Raw genomic sequence first — 16316 nt, 5'->3', positions numbered from 1 at the left:
CTTGCTGGTTAAGTTGAACGGAGTTATGATCACACGTGCCATTACTAGAGAAGTGTTGAGTTGTTCCCAATAGTTGTTTGGTGGAAAATGCATCCCTTGAGGCATCTCAGGGATTTCTTGATGATGAGCTTCCTCATGCATCTCTTGAGATCCATGGATGGCCTCTCTTGTTTGCTCCATCCTCTTCTTAGTGATGGGCTTGTCCTCTTCAATGAGGATGTCTCCTTCTATGACAACTCCAGCTGAGTAGCATAGATGGCAAATAAGATGAGGAAAAGCTAGCGATGAGCAGATAATTTATACGCTTTTTGGCATTATTTTTAGTATGTTTTAGTTAGTTTTTAGTATATTTTTATTAGTTTTTAGTTAAAATTCACTTTTCTGGACTTTACTATGAGTTTGTGTGTTTTTCTGGGATTTCAGGTATTTTCTTGCTGAAATTGAGGGACCTGAGCAAAAATCAGATTCAGAGGCTGAAAAGGACAGCAGATGTTGTTGGATTCTGACCTCCCTGTACTCGAAGTGGATTTTCTGGAGCTACAGAAGCCCAATTGGCACGACCTTAACAGCGTTGGAAAGTAGACATCCTGGGCTTTCCAGCAATGTATAATAGTCCATACTTTGCTCAGGATTTGATGGCCTAAACCGGCGTTCCAAATCAGCTCAAGAATGCTCGGCGTTAAACGCTGGAACTGGCACAAGAATGGGAGTTAAACGCCCAGACTGGCATAGAAGCTGGCGTTTAACTCCAAGAAAAGTCTCTACACATGAAAGCTTCAATGCTCAGCCCAAGCACACACCAAGTGGGCCCGGAAGTAGATTTTTATGTCATTTACTCATTTTTGTAAACCCTAGGCTACTAGTTCTCTACATATAGGACCTTTTACTATTGTATTCTCATATGGGTAGCTATCTTTGAGTAGTCTTATGCTATCTTAGATCATGGGGCTGGCCATTTGGCCATGCCTAGACCTTGTTCTTATGTATTTTCAATGGTGGAGTTTCTACACACCATAGATTAAGGTGTGGAGCTCTGCTGTTCCTCGAGTATTAATGCAATTACTATTGTTCTTCTATTCAATTCAGCTTATTTTTGTTCCAAGATATTCATTCGCACCCAAGAACATGATGAATGTGATGATTATGTAACGCTCATCATCATTCTCACTTATGAACACGTGCCTGACAACCACTCCCGTTCTACAAGCAAACAAAGGCTTGAATGTTTATCTCTTGGATTCCTTAATCGGAATCTTCGTGGTATAAGCTAAAACTGATGGCGGCATTCAAGAGAATCCGGAAGGTCTAAACCTTGTCTGTGGTATTCTGAGTAGGATTCAATGATTGAATGACTGTGACGAGCTTCAAACTCCTGAAGGCTGGGCGTTAGTGACAGACGCAAAAGAATCAATGGATTCTACTCCAACCTGATTGAGAACCGACAGATGATTAGCCGTGCTGTGACAGAGCGCGTTGAACATTTTCACTGAGAGGACGGGACTGTAGCCACTGACAACGGTGATGCCCAACATACAGCTTACCATGGAAAGGAGTAAGAAGGATTGGATGAAGACAATAGGAAAGCAGAGAGACGGAAGGGACAAAGCATCTCCATACGCTTATCTGAAATTCTCACCAATGAATTACATAAGTATCTCTATCCTTGTTTTATGTTTTATTCATAAATCATTCATGACCATTTGAATCTGCCTGACTAAGATTTACAAGATGACCATAGCTTGCTTCATACCAACAATCTCCGTGGGATCGACCCTTACTCGCCTAAGGTTTATTACTTTGACGACCCAGTGCACTTGCTGGTTAGTTGTGCGAAGTTGTGATAAAGAGTTGAGATTGCAATTGAGCGTACCATGTTGATGGCGCCATTGATGATCACAATTTCGTGCACCAAGTTTTTTGGCGCCGTTGCCGGGGAATTAAATGTCCTAACTACAATTTCGCATTTGTTCCCTGCAATAATAGTGCCAAGTTTTGATCCGGTAACAACACCAAGTTTTTGGCGCCGTTGCCGGGGATTGTTTTGAGTTTGGACAACTGACGGTTCATCTTGTTGCTTAGATTAGGTATTTATCTTCAGAGTTCTTCAGAATGAATTCTAGTGTTTCAAGGTGATGTTCTTATCATCACCAAAGCTGATTGATTCTCATCAATTTAGCTCTTGAATGCAATGTCCTGCTGAAGCTTGGCTAGCCATGTCTAATTCCTTTAGTCTGAAGCTTTAGACTAACATTGCATGATTCCTGGAATTCTCATTAAGAATTTTGATACCTCTATTTTCTTTTCCACTTAATTTTCGAATAATCCAAAAAAAAAATTACAAAATCATAAAAACCAAAAATATTTTATGTTTCTTGTTGAGTCTAGTGTCTCATTTTAAGTTTGGTGTCAATTGCATGTTTCTGTTCTTCTTGCATTCATTCATGTGTCTTAAGTGATCTTCAAGATGTTCTTGATGATTTCCTTGCTTTGATCTTTGAATTTTCTTGACTTGAGTGTTTTGTTATATGCATTCTTATTTTGTTAGTGTCAGTAGTATACAAACTGCTAAGTTTGGTGTCTTGCATGCATTGTTTATTTGATTTTAGTTGCATTTTGATTATTCCTCATTATTAAAAATCCAAAAATATTTTTAATTTGTGTCTTTTCAAGTCAATAATATAGAGAATTGAAGATTCAGAATATACAGCAGAGGAATTACACAGAAAAAGCTAGGCATTCAAAATGCCCAGTGAGGAAGGAAAACTGGCATTTAAACGCCAGCCAGGGTGCCTGGCTGGGCGTTTAACGCCCAAAAGGGTAGTGTTTTGGGCGTTAAACGCCAGAATGGATACCATTCTGGGCGTATAACGCCAGGATGGCACAAGAGGGAAGATTCTCTTTTCAATTCAAATTTTTGTCAAGTTTTCAAAATCTTTTCAAAATCAAATCTTTTTCAAATCAAATCTTTTCAATCAAATCTTTTTCAAAATCAATTTCTTTCCATTTTCAAAGATACTTGCTAACAATTAATGATTTGATTCAACATTTCAAGTATGTTGCCTTTTCTGTTGAGAAAGGTTTAATGTCTGAATCATATCTTTTCTTGTTAGCCAAGTCTTTAATTTTTAAAAATCAAATCTTTTTAAATTGTTTTTCAAATCATACCTTCTCAATCACATCTTTTTAAAACCATAACTTTTCAATCACATCTTTTTAATCACATCTTTTTCAAAATAGTTTTCAATCAAATCTTTTTGATTTCTAATTTCAAAATATTTTTCAAAAATCACTTGATTTCTTTCCCACTTTTAGTTTTCGAAAATCATCAATCAATTTTTCAAAATGTTTTTAAAATGTTTTTAATTTATTTTCAAAAATTTCTTCCCCTCTTCTCACATCCTTCTATTTATGGACTAACACTACTCCTCAATGCATAATTCGAACTCTATCTTTCCTTGATAAGTTCAAATTTTCTACCTCTTCCTTCTATTTTTCTTTTCCTCTGACACCTCAAGGAATCTCTATACTGTGACATAGAGGATTCCATATTTTCTTGTTCTCTTCTCTTTCATATGAGCAGGAGCAAAGACAAAAGCATTCTTGTTGAGGCTGATCCTGAACCTGAAAGGACCTTGAAGCGAAAGCTAAGAGAAGCTAAGGCACAACTCTCTGAAGAGGACCTAATAGAAATCTTCAAACAAGAAGAAGACATGGCAGCCGAAAACAACAACAATGCCAACAATGCAAGGAAGGTGCTAGGTGACTTTACTGCACCTACTCCCGACTTCTATGGGAGAAGCATCTCTATCCCTGCCATTGGAGCAAACAACTTTGAGCTTAAGCCTCAATTAGTTTCTCTAATGCAACAGAATTGCAAGTTCCATGGACTTCCATTGGAAGATCCTCATCAGTTTTTAGCTGAATTCTTGCAAATCTGTGACACTGTTAAGACTAATGGGGTTGACCCTGAGGTCTACAGACTTATGCTATTCCCTTTTACTGTAAGAGTCAGAGCTAGGATTTGGTTGGACTCACAACCTAAAGAAAGTCTGAACTCTTGGGAAAAGCTAGTCAATGCCTTCTTGGCAAAGTTCTTTCCACCTCAAAAATTGAGTAAGCCTAGAGTGGAAGTCCAAACCTTCAGACAGAAGGAAGGTGAATCCCTCTATGAAGCTTGGGAAAGATACAAACAATTGATCAGAAAGTGTCCTTCTGACATGCTTTCTGAATGGAGCATCATAGGTATCTTCTATGATGGTCTGTCTGAACTGTCCAAGATATCTTTGGATAGCTCTTCTGGAAGATCTCTTCATCTGAAGAAGACGCCTGCAGAAGCTCAAGAGCTCATTGAAATGGTTGCAAATAACCAATTCATGTACACTTCTGAAAGGAATCCTGTGAACAATGGGACGAATCAGAAGAAAGGAGTTATTGAGATTGATACTCTGAATGACATATTGGCTCAGAACAAAATATTGACTCAGCAAGTCAATATGATTTCTCAAAGTCTGTCTGGAATGCAAGCTGCACCAGGCAGTACTAAGGACGCTTCATCTGAAGAAGAAGCTTATGATCCTGAGAACCCTTCAATGGAAGAGGTGAATTACATGGGAGAACCCTATGGAAACACCTATAATTCTTCATGGAGAAATCATCCAAATCTCTCATGGAAGGATCAACAGAGACCTCAACAAGGTTTCAACAATAATAATGATGGAAGAAACAGGTTTAGCAATGGCAAGCCTTTTCCATCATCTTCTCAGCAACAGACAGAGAATTCTAAGCAGAACCACTCTGACTTAGCAACCATGGTCTCTGATCTAATTAAAACCACTCAAAGTTTCATGACTGAAACAAGGTCCTCCATTAGGAATTTGGAGGCACAAGTGGGTCAGCTGAGCAAGAAAATTACTGAACTCCCTCCTAGTACTCTTCCAAGCAATACAGAAGAGAATCCAAAAGGAGAATGCAACGCCATTAACATGACCTACATGGCCGAACTAGGAGAGGAGGAAGAGGCAGTGAACGCCACTGAGGAAGAACTCAATAGACGCCCACTGGCCTCCAATGAGTTCCCTAATGAGGAACCATGGGAATCTGAGGCTCACACTGAGACCATAGAGATCCCATTGGATTTACTTCTGCCATTCATGAGCTCTGATGAGTATTCTTCCTCTGAAGAGGATGAATATGTCACTAAAGAGCAAGTTGCTAAATACCTTGGAGCAATCATGAAGCTAAATGACAAGTTATTTGGTAATGAGACTTGGGAGGATGAACCCCCTTTGCTCACCAAAGAACTGGATGACTTGTCTAGGCAGAGATTACCTCAAAAGAGACAGGATCATGGGAAGTTTTCAATACCTTGTACCATAGGCACCATGACCTTTAAGAAGGCTCTGTGTGACCTAGGGTCAAGCATAAACATCATGCCTCTCTCTGTAATGGAGAAGCTAGGGATCTTTGAGGTACAAGCTGCAAGAATCTCACTAGAGATGGCAGACAATTCAAGAAAACAAGCTTATGGACTTGTAGAGGATGTTCTGGTAAAGATTGAAGACCATTACATCCCTGCTGATTTCATAGTCCTAGAGACTGGAAAGTGCATGGATGAATCCATCATCCTTGGCAGACCCTTCCTAGCCACAGCAAAGGCTGTGATTGATGTGGATAGAGGAGAATTGATCATTCAAGTGAATGAAGAATCCTTTGTGTTTAAGGCTCAAGGATATCCCTCTGTCACCATGGAGAGGAAGCATGAAGAGCTTCTCTCAAAACAGAGTCAAACAGAGCCCCCACAGTCAAACTCTAAGTTTGGTGTTGGGAGGCCACAACCAAATTCTAAGTTTGGTGTTGAACCCCCACATTCAAACTCTAAGTTTGGTGTTGGGAGGTTCCAACATTGCTCTGAGTATCTTTGAGGCTCCATGAGAGCCCTCTGTCAAGCTATTGACATTAAAGAAGCGCTTGTTGGGAGGCAACCCAATGTTATAATTATCTATTTTCCTTTGTTATTTTATATTTTTTGTAGGTTGATGATCATGAGAAGTCACAAAATCAATTGAAAAAGCAAAAACAGAATGAAAAATAGAAAGAAAAATAGCACACCCTGGAGGAAGACCTTGCTGGCGTTTAAACGCCAGTAAGGGCAGCAAATGGGCGTTTAACGCCCAGTCTGGCACCATTCTGGGCGTTTAACGCCAGAAAGAGGCACCAGACTGGCATTAAACGCCAGGAAAGGGCAAGAAGCTGGCGTTTAACGCCAGAAAGGGGCACCAGCCCGGCGTTTAATGCCAGAATTGGCACAGAGAGCATTTTTTGCTCACCACTTGGTGTATGGATGACTTTTTCTTGACACCTCAGGATCTGTTGACCCCACAGGATCCCCACCTACCCCACCACCCTCTCTCTTCTTCACCCATTTACCAATCACCTCAACCACTCTTCCCCAAACACCCCTCACCTATCAAATCCCATCTTTCTCTTCACCACTCACATACACCCTTCATAAAACCCAACCTACCTCACCATTCAAATTCAAATCACTTTCTCTCCCAAACTCACCCATTCATAACCGAACCCTACCCCTCTCTCCATCCCTATATAAACCCATCTTCACTCCTTCATTTTCACACAACCTAAACACTACTTCTCCCCCTTTGGCCGAACCACAAAGCCATCTCCATCTCCTCTATTTCTTCTTTCTTCTTTTGCTCGAGGACGAGCAAACCTTCTAAGTTTGGTGTGGTAAAAGCATTGCTTTTTGTTTTTCCATAACCATTTATGGCATCCAAGGCCGGAGAAACCTCTAGAAAGAGGAAAGGGAAGGCAAAAGCTTTCACTTCTGAGTCATGGGAGATGGAGAGATTCATCTCAAGGGTGCATCAAGACCACTTCTATGAAGTTGTGGCCTTGAAGAAGGTGATCCTCGAGGTCCTTTTCAAACTCAAAAAGAGTGAATATCCGGAGATCCGACATGAGATTCGAAGAAGAGGTTGGGAAGTTCTTACCAACCCCATTCAACAAGTCGGAATCTTAATGGTTCAAGAGTTCTATGCCAATGCATGGATCACCAAGAACCATGATCAAAGTGTGAACCCGGACCCAAAGAATTGGCTTACAATGGTTCGGGGGAAATACTTAGATTTAGTCCGGAAAATGTAAGGTTAGGCATTCAACTTGCCCATGATGCAAGGAGATGAACACCCTTATACTAGAAGGGTCAACTTTGATCAAAGGTTGGACCAAGTCCTCATAGACATTTGTGAAGAGGGCACTCAATGGAAGAGAGATTCAAGAGGGAAGCCGGTTCAACTAAGAAGGCATGACCTCAAGCCCGTGGCTAGGGGATGGTTGGAGTTTATCCAACGCTCAATCATTCCCACTTGCAACCGGTCTGAAGTTACTATAGACCGGGCCATCATGATTCATAGCATCATGATTGGAGAGGAAGTAGAAGTTCATGAGGTTATAGCCCAAGAACTTTATAAGGTGGCGGACAAGTCCTCTACCTTGGCAAGGTTAGCCTTTCCTCATCTCATTTGTCACCTCTGTTATTCAGTTGGAATTGACATAGAGGGAGACATCCCCATTGATGAGGACAAGCCCATCACTAAGAAAAGGATGGAGCAAACAAGAGATCCCACTCATCATGAAATCCCTGAGATGCCTCAAGGGATACACTTTCCTCCACAAAACTATTGGGAGCAAATCAACACCTCCCTAGGAGAATTGAGTTCCAACATGGGACAACTAAGGGTGGAGCACCAAGAACATTCCATTCTCCTCCATGAAATTAGAGAAGATCAAAGAATCATGAGAGAGGAGCAACAAAGACAAAGAAGAGACATTGAGGAGCTCAAGCACTCCATAAGATCTTCAAGAGGAAGAACAAGCCGCCATCACTAAGGTGGACCCGTTCTTTAATTTTCTTGTTCTTTATTTTCCTGCTTTTCGAATTTTCATGCTTATGTTTATCTATGTGTCTTGTGATCATTAGTGTCTTAGTGTCTATGCCTTAAAGTTATGAATGTCCTATGAATCCATCACCTTTCTTAAATGAAAAATCTTCTTAATTGAAAAAGAGAAGAATTGCTGAATTTTGAATTTTATAACAGATTAATTATTTTGATGTGGTGGCAATGCCTTTGATTTCTGAATGTATGCTTGAACAGCGCATATGTCTTTTGAATTTGTTGTTCATGAATGATTAGCTCTTGAAAGAATGATGAAAAAGGAGACATGTTACTGAGGATCTGAAAAATCATAAAAATGATTCTCGAAGCAAGAAAAAGCAGTAATTATTCAAAAAAAAAAAACGAAAGTAAAAAAAAAGGAAAAAAAATGAAAAAAAAATACCTGAATCATTTCAAGTGTAGGGAGGTTAGAATCCAACAGCATCAGCAGTCCTTTGTCAGCCTGAATCAGATTTTTGCTCAGGTCCCTCAATTTCAGCCAGAAAATACCTGAAATCACAGAAAAACACACAAACTCATAGTAAAGTCCAGAAATGTGAATTTTGCATAAAAACTAATGAAAACATCCCTAAAAGTAGCTAAATCCTACTAAAAACTACCTAAAAACAATGCCAAAAAGCGTATAAATTATCCGCTCATCACAACACCAAACTTAAATTGTTGCTTGTCCCCAAGCAACTGAAAATTAATTAGGATAGAAAGAAGAGAATATACTATAAATCTCAAAACATCAATGAATATTAGTTCTAACTAGATGAGCGGGACTTGTAGCTTTTTGCTTCTGAACAGTTTTGGCATCTCACTTTATCCTTTGAAGTTTAGAATGATTGGCATCTATAGGAACTCAGAGTTCAGATAGTGTTATTAATTATCCTAGTTAAGTATGTTGATTCTTGAACACAACTACTTTTATGAGTCTTGGCCGTGGCCCTAAGCACTTTGTTTTCCAGTATTACCACCGGATACATAAATGTCACAGACACATGACTGGATGAACTTTTTCAGATTGTGACTCAGCTTTGCTAAAGTCCCCAGTTAGAGGTGTCCAGAGCTCTTAAGCACACTATTTTTGCTTTGGATCACGACTTTAACCACTTAGTCTTAAGCTTTTCACTTGGACCTGCATGCCACAAGCACATGGTTAGGGACAGCTTGATTTAGCCGCTTATGCCTGAATTTTATTTCCTTGGGCCTTCCTATCCATTGATGCTCAAAGCCTTGGATCCTTTTTACCCTTGCCTTTTGGTTTTAAGGGCTATTGGCTTTTTTTCTGCTTGCTTTTTTTTTTCTTTTATATTTTTTTTGCCACTTTTTTTTCACAAGCTTTGTTCTTCACTACTTTTTCTTGCTTCAAGAATCAATTTTATGATTTTTCAGATCATCAATAACATTTCTCTTGTTCATCATTCTTTCAAGAGCCAACAATTTTAACATTTATAAACAACAAGATAAATATGCACTGTTCAAGCATTCATTCAGAAAACAAAAAGTATTGTCACCACATCAATATAATTAAACTAATTTTAAGGATGAATTCGAAACTCATGTACTTCTTGTTCTTTTGAATTAAAAACATTTTTCATTTAAGAGAGGTGAAGGATTCATGGAATTATTCATAGCCTTAAGACATGGACACTAGACACTAATGATCATGTAATAAAGACACAAACATAGATAAACATGAAGCTTAAAACCGAAAAAACAGAGAAATAGGAACAAGAAAGTTAAGGAATAAGTCCACCTTAGTGATGGCAGCGTCTTCTTCTTGAAGGACCAATGATGTCCTTGAGCTCCTCTATGTCTCTTCCTTGCCTTTGTTGCTCCTCCCTCATAGCTCTTTTATCTTCTCTAATCTCATGGAGAATGATGGAGTGCTCTTGGTGTTCCACCCTTAATTAGTTCATATCATGACTCAATCCTTCTAGAGAATGTTGAGTTGTTCCCAATAGTTGTTTGGTGGAAAATGCATCCCTTGAGGTATCTCAGGGATTTCTTGATGATGAGCTTCCTCATGCATCTCTTGAGATCCATGGATGGCCTCTCTTGTTTGCTCCATCCTCTTCTTAGTGATGGGCTTGTCCTCTTCAATGAGGATGTCTCCTTTTATGACAACTCCAGCTGAGTAGCATAGATGGCAAATAAGATGAGGAAAAGCTAGCGATGAGCGGATAATTTATACGCTTTTTGGCATTATTTTTAGTATGTTTTTAGTATGTTTTAGTTAGTTTTTAGTATATTTTTATTAGTTTTTAGTTAAAATTCACTTTTCTGGACTTTACTATGAGTTTGTGTGTTTTTCTGTGATTTCAGATATTTTCTGGCTGAAATTGAGGGACTTGAGCAAAAATCTGATTCAGAGGCTGAAAAGGACTACAGATGCTGTTGGATTCTGACCTCCCTGCACTCTAAGTGGATTTTCTGGAGCTACAAAAGCCCAATTGGCGCGCTCTCAACGGCGTTGGAAAGTAGACATCCTGGGCTTTCCAGCAATGTATAATAGTCCATACTTTGCTCGAGATTTGATGGCCCAAACCGGCGTTCCAAATCAGCTCAAGAATGCCTGGCGTTAAACGCCGAAACTGGCACAAGAATGGGAGTTAAACGCCCAGACTGGTATAGAAGCTGGCGTTTAACTCCAAGAAAAGCCTCTACACATGAAAGCTTTAATGCTCAGCCCAAGCACACACCAAGTGGGCCCGGAAGTGGATTTTTATGTCATTTACTCATTTCTGTAAACCCTAGGCTACTAGTTCTCTACATATAGGACCTTTTACTATTGTATTCTCATCTGGGTAGCTATCTTTGAGTAGTCTTATGCTATCTTAGATCATGGGGCTGGCCATTTGGCCATACCTAGACCTTGTTCTTATGTATTTTCAACGGTGGAGTTTCTACACACCATAGATTAAGGTGTGAAGCTCTGCTGTTCCTCGAGTATTAATGCAATTACTATTGATCTTCTATTCAATTCAGCTTATTCTTGTTCCAAGATATTCATTCGCACCCAAGAACATGATGAATGTGATGATTATGTGACGCTCATCATCATTCTCACTTATGAACGCGTGCCTGACAACCACTCCCGTTCTACAAGCAAACAAAGGCTTGAATGTTTATCTCTTGGATTCCTTAATCGGAATCTTCGTGGTATAAGCTAGAACTGATGGCGGCATTCAAGAGAATCTGGAAGGTCTAAACCTTGTTTGTGGTATTCTGAGTAGGATTCAATGATTGAATGACTGTGACGAGCTTTCAAACTCTTGAAGGCTGGGCGTTAGTGACAGACGCAAAAGAATCAATGGATTCTACTCCAACCTGATTGAGAACCGACAGATGATTAGCCGTGCTGTGACAGAGCGCGTTGAACATTTTCACTGAGAGGATGGGACTGTAGCCACTGACAACGGTGATGCCCAACATACAGGTTGCCATGGAAAGGAGTAAGAAGGATTGGATGAAGACAATAGGAAAGCAGAGAGACGGAAGGGACAAAGCATCTCCACACGCTTATCTGAAATTCTCACCAATGAATTACATAAGTATCTCTATCCTTGTTTTATGTTTTATTCATAAATCATTCATGACCATTTGAATCTTCCTGACTAAGATTTACAAGATGACCATAGCTTGCTTCATACCAACAATCTCCGTGGGATCGACCCTTACTCGCGTAAGGTTTATTACTTGGACGACCCAGTGCACTTGCTGGTTAGTTGTGCGAAGTTGTGATAAAGAGTTGAGATTGCAATTGAGCGTACCATGTTGATGGCGCCATTGATGATCACAATTTCGTGCACCAGCTAGCCTTGCCAAGGTGGAGGGCTTTTCGGCTACTTTGTAGAGTTCTAGAGAGATGACTTCATGAACTTCTACTTCCTCTCTAATCATGATGCTATAGATCATGATGGCCCGATCCACAGTTACTTCGGATCGGTTGCTAGTGGGGATGATGGAGCGTTGGATGAATTTCAACCATCCTCTAGCCATAGGCTTAAGGTCCAGTCTTCTCAATTGAACCGGCTTGCCTTTAGAGTCTCTTTTCCATTGAGCTCCTTCCACACATATGTCCATAAGGACTTGGTCCAACCTTTGATAAAAGTTGACCCTTCTAGTGTAGGGGCGTGCATCTTTTTGCATCATAGGCAAGTTGAATGCCAACCTTACATTTTCCGGACTGAAATCTAAGCATTTCTCCCGAACCATTGTAAGATAATTCTTTGGATTCGGGTTCATACTTTGATCATGGTTCCTAGTGATCCATGCATTGGCATAGAACTCTTGAACCATTAAGATTCTAACTTGTTGAATGGGGTTGGTTAGAACTTCCCAACATCTTCTTTGGATCTCATGTCGGATCTCCGGATACTCATTTTTTTTAGCATGAAAGGAACCTCAGGGATCACCTTCTTCTTGGCCACAACTTCATAGAAGTGGTCTTCATGGACCTTTGAGATGAATCTCTCCATCTCCTATGACTCGGAGGTGGAAGCTTTTGTCTTCCCTTTTCTCTTTCTAGAGGTTTCTCCGGCCTTAGGTGCCATAGATGGTTATGGAAAAACAAAAAAGCTATGCTTTTACCACACCAAACTTAGAATGTTGCTCACCTTCAAGCAAAAAAAAGAAAGAATAGAAGAAGAAGAAGAAGATATGAAGGAGAAGGAGAGGGGTGTGTATTCGGCCAAGGGGGAGAAGAGAGGGTTGTGATGTGTGAAAATGAAGAAGGATAGAGGGGTTTATATGGTGGAGGGAGAGGGTAGTAGGTTCGGTCATTAGAGTGGGTTTGGGTGGGAAAGGGATTTTGAATTTGAAGGTAGGTGGGGTTTATGGGGAAGAGTGGATGGATGTGAGTGGTGAAGAGGTGATGGGGAAGAGAGATTGAGGTGATTGGTGAAGGATTTTTGGGGAAGAGTGTTATTCGATTGTGTGAAGAAGAGAGAAAGTGAGTTAGGGATCCTGTGGGGTCCACAGATCCTGAGATGATCCAGTGGGATCCACAATTCCTGAGGTGTCAAGGATTTATCATCCCTGCACCAATGGTGCGTGTAAAATGCCCTCTGCATGCAATCCTAGCATTCAACGCCAGATTGATGCTTGTTTCTGGCATTCAACGCCAGCTCTATGCTTGTTTTGGGCGTTCAACGCCAATCTGTAGCATGTTTCTGGTGTTAAACGCCAGTTCCATGCTTGTTTCTGGCGTTTAACGCCAGCTCTCCTCAGGGTGTAATCCTGGCGTTTAAATGCTAGACTGCTGCTTGTTTCTGGCATTCAACTCCAGATTCATGATCTGTTCTGGCGTTGAACGCCAGCCAGATGCTCCTTACTGGCGTTTAAACGCCAGTAAGCTCTTCCTCTAGGGTGTGCTGTTTCTTCTGTTATTTTTGATTTTGTTTTTAATTTTAGTAATTGTCTTGTGACTCCACATGATCATGAACCTAATAAAACATAAAAGAACAATAAAAATATAGATAAATAAAAATTGGGTTGCCTCCCAATAAGCACTTCTTTAATGTCAATAGCTTGACAGTGAGCTCTCATGGAGCCTCACAAATCCTCAGAGCATTGTTGGGACCTCCCAACACCAAACTTAGAGTTTGAATATGGGGTTCAATACCAAACTTAGAGTTTGGTTGTGGCCTCCCAACACCAAACTTAGAGTTTGATTGTGGGGGCTCTGTTTGACTCTGTATTGAGAGAAGCTTTTCATGCTTCCTCTCCATGGTTGCAGAGGAAGATCCTTGAGCTTTAAACACCAGGTAGTCACCATTCAATTAAAGGACTAGCTCTCCTCTGTCAACATCAATCACAGCTCCTGCTGTGGCTAGGAAGGGTCTTCCAAGGATAATGGATTTATCCTTATCCTTCCTAGTGTCTAAGATTATGAAATCAGCAGGGATGTAAAGGCCTTTAACCTTTACTAACATGTCCTCTACCAATCCATAAGCTTTTCTTATTGACTTGTCTGCCATCTTTAATGAGAATGTGGCAGCCTGTACCTCAAAGATCTATAGCTTCTCCATTACAGAGAGTGTCATAAGATTTATACCTAACCCCAGGTCACACAGAGCCTTCTCAAAGGTCATGGTGCCTATGGTACAGGGTATTAAGAATTTACCAGTATCTTGTTTCTTTTGAGGTAGAGTTTGCTGAACCCATGTATCTAGTTCACTAATGAGCAAGGGAGGTTCACCTTCCCAAGTCTCATTACCAAACAACTTGGCATTCAGCTTCATGATGGCTCCTAGATATTGAGCAACCTGCTCTCCAGTTACATCTTCATCCTCTTCAGAGGAAGAATAGTTCTCAGAGCTCATGAATGGTAGAAGGAGGTTTAAGGAATCTCTATGGTCTCTATATGAGCCTCAGATTCCTTTAGGTCCTCAATATGGAATTCTTTCTTGTCTGGGAGACGTCCCATGAGGTCTTCCTCATTGGGATTCACGTCCTCCCCTTCCTCTCTAGGTTCAGCCATTTTTATTATGTCAATGGCCTTGCACTCTCTTTTTGGATTCTCTTCAGTATTGCTTGGGAGAGTACTAGGAGGAGTTTTAGTGATTTTCTTACTCAGCTGGCCCACTTGTGCCTCCAGATTTCTAATGGATGACCTTGTTTCACTCATAAAACTTAAAGTGTCTTTAGACAGATCAGAGACTATATTTGCTAAGCTAGAGGAGCTCTGCTCAGAATGCTCTGTCTGTTGTTGAGAAAATGATGGAAAAGGCTTGTTATTGCTAAGCCTGTTTCTTCCACCATTATTAAAGCCTTGTTGGGGCTCTTGTTGATCCTTCCATGAGAAGTTTGGATGATTTCTCCATGAAGAATTATAGGTGTTCCCATAGGGTTTACCCATGCAATTCACCTCTGCCATTGCAGGGTTCTCAGGATCATAAGCTTCTTCTTCAGAAGATGCCTCTTTAGTATTGTTGGATACATTTTGCCATCCATTCAGACTTTGAGAAATCATGTTGACTTGCTGAGTCAATATTTTGTTCTGAGCCAATATGGCATTCAGAGCATCAATTTCAAGAAGAACTCCCTTCCTCTGAGGCATACCATTACTCACAGGATTCCTCTCAGAAGTGTACATGAATTGGTTATTTGCAACCATGTCAATGAGTTCTTGAGCTTCTGCAGGCGTTTTCTTTAGGTGAATGGATTTACCTGCAGAATGGTCTAGTGACATCTTAGAGAACTTAGATAGACCATAATAGAATATATCCAAAATGGTCCACTCTGAAAGCATGTCAGAAGGACACCTTTTGGTCAATTGCTTGTATCTTTCCCATGCTTCAAAGAGGGATTCACCATCTTTTTGTTTGAAGGTCTGATCATCCACTCTAAGCTTGCTCAGCTTTTGAGAAGATAAGAACTTAACCAAGAAGGCCGTGACCAGCTTATCCCAAGAGTCCAGGATATCTTTAGGTTGTGAGTCCAACCATGTTCTTGCTTTGTCTCTTACAGTAAAAGGGAAAAGCATGAGCCTGTAGACTTCAAGATCTACTCCATTAGTCTTAACAGTTTCACAGATCTGCAAGAACTCAGTTAAAAACTGATAGGGATCTTCTGATAGAAGTCCATGAAACTTGCAGTTCTGTTGCATTTGAGCAACTATTTAAGGCTTCAGCTCAAAATTGTTTGCTCCAATGGCAGGGATTGAGATGTTTCTTCTATCAAACTTGGAAGTGGGTTTAGTATAGTCATCAAGCATCCTCCTTGCATTATTATTTTCGGCTGCCATCTCCTCTTCCTTTTCGAAAATTTCTGTAAGGTTGTCTCTGGATTGTTGTAATTTAGCTTCTCTTAGTTTCCTCTTCAGAGTCCATTCAGGTTCAGGATCTGCTTCAACAAGAATATTCTTGTCCTTGCTCCTGCTCATATGAAAAAGAAGGGAACAGAAAATAATAATAGGGATCCTCTTTACCACAGTAAAAAGATTCCTTTATGTTAGTAGAAGAAGAAAAGAATAGAAGAAGGAAAAGAGGAAAATTCGAACTCAGAGAGGAAGAGGGGGTTCGAATTTTAAGATGAAGAGAAGTGTTAGTAAATGAATAAATAAATAGAAAGAGATGAGAGAGAAGAGTTTTTTCGAAAATTAACTAAAATAAAAGAAAAATATTAAAGTTAAAATTCAAAAATTAAGAAAAGGAATAAAATAAAAATAAAAATTTGAAACAATTAGTTAAAAAAAGAATTTTGAAAAAGAGGGAGGTAATTTTCGAAAATTAGAGAGAGGATAGTAGTTAGGTGGTTTTGAAAAAGATAAGAAATAGTAAAACAAAAAATCAATTAGTTAGTTGAAAAAGATTTGAAAATCAATTTTGAAAAGATAAGAAGTTAGAAAAG

General features: G+C 39.9%; 1 non-coding gene across 1 annotated transcript; it reads left to right on the top strand.

The window, feature by feature from the left end:
• The first annotated feature begins 15210 nt into the window (after positions 1-15210).
• LOC130952150 (small nucleolar RNA R71) lies at positions 15211-15318 on the top strand. The gene has a single exon (XR_009074330.1). It is a non-coding gene; the product is annotated as a small nucleolar RNA R71 (small nucleolar RNA).
• The last annotated feature ends 998 nt before the right edge of the window (positions 15319-16316 follow it).

The sequence above is a fragment of the Arachis stenosperma genome, chromosome 9 (assembly GCF_014773155.1).
Source record: "Arachis stenosperma cultivar V10309 chromosome 9, arast.V10309.gnm1.PFL2, whole genome shotgun sequence".
Lineage (NCBI taxonomy): Eukaryota > Viridiplantae > Streptophyta > Magnoliopsida > Fabales > Fabaceae > Arachis > Arachis stenosperma.
Note: the sequence above shows the minus strand (reverse complement) of the source record. Positions and strands in the feature narration are given on the sequence as shown.